Source organism: Pinus tabuliformis, chromosome 2_2 (genome assembly GCF_031772625.1).
Source record: "Pinus tabuliformis cultivar Carrire ecotype Pingquan chromosome 2_2, CPIR1, whole genome shotgun sequence".
Classification (NCBI taxonomy): Eukaryota; Viridiplantae; Streptophyta; class Pinopsida; order Pinales; family Pinaceae; genus Pinus; species Pinus tabuliformis.
This window is the reverse complement of record NC_142300.1, coordinates 940,578,168-940,584,029: the sequence shown is the minus strand read 5'-3', so window position 1 is coordinate 940,584,029 and position 5,862 is coordinate 940,578,168. Positions and strand designations below refer to the sequence as shown.

At 37.1% G+C, this 5,862-nt stretch overlaps 1 long non-coding RNA gene across 1 annotated transcript; it reads left to right on the top strand.

Moving 5' to 3' along the window:
* The first annotated feature begins 4,400 nt into the window (after positions 1-4,400).
* On the top strand, positions 4,401-5,182 carry LOC149196268 (uncharacterized). Its single transcript, XR_016254110.1, has 2 exons — positions 4,401-4,797; positions 4,918-5,182. It is a non-coding gene; the product is annotated as an uncharacterized LOC149196268 (long non-coding RNA).
* The last annotated feature ends 680 nt before the right edge of the window (positions 5,183-5,862 follow it).

The following is a 5,862-nucleotide window of genomic DNA, read 5'->3' as shown; positions in this document are numbered from 1 at the left end:
CCACAAATCACCAACATCTCAGCTCTGTACCCTTTTTGGTTTTGAGTTCAAAGCAACACACTCTTCTACCTCCAACTTATATAGACTCTTCACCCGAATCCCTATCTTCTTTACTTGACCTGTGACTATTTGTCGAAGGAAAACCTTTCCTTTCAAGAAGATCACATCATAGCCTCTATCCTCAAGAATGAAAATAGATACCATGTTCTTCTTCAGCCTGAGCACATACATAACATTCTTCAAGGTGAGTGGAACCCCATGCTCCCTCTAAAATGTAATTGTGCCCAATCTAGTAACACTATACTTCCCATTGTCACCCATCTCGATATGCATATATATCTTTCTCCTTCAGGGCACTGAATAACTCTTTGTCACCAGTCATGTGGAATGAAGCTCCACTGTCTAAGTACCATATACTTTCCATCATTGATGACACAATTCATGCAATGAGGGAAAAGTCCAATTTGAATTGAGAGGCCAAAGCCTCACCCGCCGCTCCTCCTGAGGACTTCTTCTTGGACTTCTTGGGTGGAAAATTTGTAGCAAAATTGCCCATCTCATGACAATGAAAGAACTTAACTTTCGTCATGTCTTTCTTCTTACCTCCATGACAAGAATCTAATTTGGAATGGGAAGCTTTCCCTTTCCCCTTCTTCCCTTAATCGCTGAGGCACAATTATCTTCATCAACAGTCTTTGATGAATATTCATCCCTAGTGTTTCCCCTAATCTCCTCCTACATCAAATCCGACCATAGTCGTTCCCAATCCTGCAACTTCTCTTGACCATTGACAGAGTCCTAATAACTATGCCTACTCTTTGCGAGTCCTAGAAGAGCAAGACTCACAATGTCATCCTCGGCAACCATGATTCCAACACTTCCAAGTTCATCACGACATTGAGTGAACTTGGTCAAGTATTTTCTTCAATTTGATATTTCAAAGTTTGTTCTTTAGTGCCAATTTCCGTTGGTCATTGTTGTTCTAATACAAGTTCATCAATGCTTTCCACATAGCATACCAAGTTTCCTTGCCATGGATACTTGAGACAATGTGGTCTCAAACTCCCTCAAGGATTATCTGCCTCACCTTCGCCACACACTTCTTCCATTCGGCCATATTTTGTGCATCCGATGTTGTTGGCTTAGGAATTTCTTGACCAATGAATTCCTTCAAGCCATTATCCTCTAGCACAACCTCCATTTTTTCCCTCCGGGCTATAAAATTTCAGTTTCCTTCCAAGGCATACTCGAGCCGCAAACCGTAGAATGCCATCTGTTGATCTTGAAGTCTGTATTGCAAATTCAAATTTCACCTATAACCCAAAACTCAAAAATTTGAAATCTCCTCTACTATATTGATTTCGGTTCCGATACCATGTAGAAAATACTACAGATTCACAAGCTCATGAAATGTACTAAAGCATAGGACAAGAATCTACTTCTACTTTCAACCAACATAAGCAAATAGATCGATGAAAACAATATGAACAAGAAGAAGATAAATCAATGGCACATAATGAAATATGTATATGGGGAAAGCCACTGCTCAAAACCCTGTTATCTGTATTGCATATATAAGAAATATGAGTGAAGATACAAAGTTTGTTCTCCCTAGAACAATTCCACACAAGTATGCTCAACTCTCTCAGCTCACAAGAAATCTCTTGGCCAACCCTTAGCCAATTCTGCAGCTCTCCAAGCCCCTAATTTCTTGCATAATTCCTAGGATGAATAGCTCGTATTTAAAGGGGATTCATTCTTCCAAAATTGCGCAATCCAAACATAGGTCCTTCTCTGATTTCATGCATGATGTATACAACTCAGTAAATCACACAATTGATAGTACATTGTCCCTGCATTATAGTCTCAACTGGGTCTTTCTCAAAATCAACATGTATAAGTTTATGATGAGGCAATCTTCAATTAACTAGAGTGACACTTGTAGATGCACTAGTGCACCAATTGACTGTTAAATCTCTATTATTTCCTCAAATAGTTTGGAACTAATTTCACTAAACATAACTTAGTAAAATGAGTGATTTAACTTCCAACTCAATTTAAACTCATACTGGATGCCTAAAACTTAGGGAGAACATATACATGACTACAGAAAGACTTGCAACTCAAAAATCCTAAGTTAATTAAGTTAATTAAACTTAATTAACTATTTACAAGTTGATATGAGAACAAAATTCGATTTTAATTCTCAGTTTAATTCAAGGACAAATTTAACTAGAATTTCTTGTTTCCATTTCTCAACAAAAACATTATAGGCAATTTACCTTCTACCAAAATATGATAGAGGTTCACATCTCTTCACTTTTGGTGAAGCTTAAACCATTGAGATAACTATTGATCTTGGTGTACCAAGCTCAGGGTGTTTGTTTGAAATGGTACAATGCTCACCTGAGTCTGCACACATGAGATTCTTGATCAGATGTATCAAAAACTTCTGGTTGCTCGATGTACACTTCCTCCTCAATAACACCATTGAGAAATGTTGTTTTTACAATCATCTGGTGGATCTTCCATGCCATCTAATGGATGAATACCTTGCTATGAGAGCAAAACTTTCCTCATAGTCAATTCCCTCAACCTGAGAGAATCCTTTGGCCACACACAGCTGGCCTTATACTTCTCTATTCTTCTGTCTGATGCATGCTTAACCTTGAATATTCATCTCAAACCCACAACTAATTTATCTATCAGTCTTGGAACCACTTCCCAAACATTGTTCTTCCACCATGGAATCAACCGAAACTGGTTGCTCTACTACTTCCTTAAAATAGGATGACTCAGCCTCTACAAGCTCAGTCATTAGAGCCATGTAGCTAGTGTACCTCTCAGGTGACCTCCTTTGCCTACGCAAATTTGAAGGAGCTCCCACATTCTCCCTCGCATCTTGCGTCAACTATCAACTTCCTTGTTTCTTTTTCTACATTCTTTAGATGGTTCTACTTGAGCAGATATCTCCACTTTGCCTCCTCTCTGCTCCTCCAACTGTGGTTGCTCCACAACTTCCTTAGGCTCTTGCTTTGCAGCTAAAAGCTCCTCATCTGGTGGGATCTAAAGCTACCTCTCAAGAGAGAACCACATCACTTTCTCCTCATCAAACTTTACATCCCTTCACACAACTGTCATTTTGAGGGAAGGTAAGTACACGTAGTAATTGTGTGTAGTTTCGGTGTAACCCACAAAAACTCCCAACTCTGCTTTCGGCTCAACCTTCTTCCTCGAATATTTAAAGACATGGTATTAAATAGAGGCTTTGAAGTGAGACACATTCGACTTTCTCCCCGAGAAAGCCTCCTCCCATATAATCATACTTTCTCCTCCCATATAATCATACCAAGAATTAGAAGATCAAAAAAGTATTTTTCCAATATGTCAAGGATTGAAAGGATTTATCTTCTTTGTAACTCTAAGAGGGTTGAAGATAAAGCACTTTCTTTTAAAATATCGTACATACTCTTCTAGTATATCACAATTTCAAAATATTTGTTAGAATACTAAACTTCCTAATCTTTTATCTTATCAAAATTATGTTGTTGTAAGCACATTTTTCTTAAAGATTTTCATGTTTAATGGACAACATTAAATAAAAATATATTAATCACATTGCATTACTTAATATAGGTATGAAAATACTTATTTATAACTTAAAATGAAATATTCTTTTGTAATTTAAGTACAATAGGAACTATGCATTTCTATATCAAATTGTTATACTAGTGAATATTGATATTTTATAATGCTTTTAGTTAAAATTAACCAAACATACATATTTATTTAATTTTTTTTTTTTTCACTTCTGGTTCACGGATACCCGGGTCAATGGGTAGCCGCTACATCCAGGGTTGTTCAACACTGAGTGGACGCACCCGAAGGCATCAACACCCCTCGGCCTATTTACTGACCTAACCCCAAGAGCTTTCGGGATTCGACCCTGTGACCTCCCATTGGCGAGGCACTTGATTTGACCGATTGAGCTAACTCTTGGGGCTCATACATATTTATTTTTATTTAGTAAATATTATATTTTTATTTTGAAAAATATTATATCAAAATTACACATTAATTTTTGGATGGATTTTAATATAATTTTAGGAAAGATAACTATGAATTGTGAAATTTTTTAAATTTAGATCTTAAAAAATATTTATTAAAAAGAAAAACCATAATTCTCTGGAAATCATAATTCCATCCCTGCTGCCACCATAACGAAGTCAGAACCAGCCAAAACCCATTTCCACCGAACATTCACATGTGACGAACCGACAAGCTAGGAAATACCCCTTTCACCAAACATTCAAACCTGACGTGGCAGTTACAGGCTACTAGAAGCGTGAAAAAGACGAGGGGCGTTGTATGTGCTAATATGTCGACATGGAAAGGGAATCTATACCAAAAATAGATCCCACGTAGACGCCTACTCATAGGATGGCGGACAGAATGTAGTCACTATGTGCTCATTTATTTGGTCACTCCGATCGAGTTATTAGCCCACCTCAACACCTCCTGCTTTCCTTCTTCCGCTTCCCATGGATTCGTTGAAGGAGGTTCTGAGGCGGTCTGTTCGGCTCTCCTCCGCTCTGCTCTTTCGCAAGCCGCTGTCCAGATTTGACGACCTCGTCTTTTTGGCCGAAAAGATATTCTTCATAGTGCAGTCTGCGCTACATTTAGCTCCGGTTATTTCAGTTATTTTTAGTGGGAGGCGGCGCTCCGATTCAACAACACGCATTTCGACTATCGTAATTCGGAGATAAAAGGGATGGACGAAGGAGATTTGAGTTGGCGGTATTCTTCTTTTCTTCTCTCTTACAACTTTGGAAATCTTCTTGTCTGTTAATATATCTGTCATTCTTGCAAATATAATGAAGAAGATTATGGAGGCTTGACAATTTTTTTTATTTGTAGGATGTCATTCTTGACTATTGCACCCTTGAGAATGTTCAGGAGAGTTTAAGTTGACCGGGTAGCTTATATCGGTCATTTTTAAGTCGATTGCAGCTGCGATCAATTTTTTGACCTCCCGTAAATCTTAGAATATTTCAAGAATCTACAATCCACTTAAGCTCACGGACGGACTTATACCCTAGAACGGACGGAAATTGTATATTGACAACTTGGTATTGGTTTATATAAATTTTGGTCAATAAAACAAAATATTTTTATCTGTAAAGCTTTTTGGTTGAGAGCAATTGTTACAGATCGTCTTTATATTGAAAAGTTGGAACTTTCAAGGGAGTTGCTGGCCCATTCACAAGCATTGCATCAATTTTCATATAAAGTCAAAACATGCAGTTTACACTTATCATATTAAAAAAATTAAAAGAAACTTTCACCTGTCTTGGTATATAAATCAAATGAGACAAGCAATAAGGACAATCAAATAGATATTCCATCTGATTTGGTATAGACATTGAATGAGCGAAACTTTAATGTCAAATATGTTGAAATTCGAACCAAATATTGAGATCAAAGTTGACTGATCTGCTCCACCCAGTACCCAACTTTTTGTCCACTCAGCCAGCTTGTTTTATACTAGTGCACCCATTATTTTTGACAAAGATGCTTCAACAACCCTATTAAACAGCACCCAGCTTGTTTCATGCTAGTCTACCCAGTATTTTTGACAAAGATGCTTAAACAAAGCTACTAAATACTAAAATAACAGAGTGATCCATTACTTATTTGTTCATTCTTTTCTTTACTATCCATTAATGGTGAGTGATCCATTACTTATTTGTTCATTCTTTTCTTTACTATCCATTAATGGTGAAGAGAATCTCAGGAGAGCAAATGGCAAATTTTAAAAGTTTTTCTAATAATAAATATATCTTATCGTTTCATTCTTTTCTT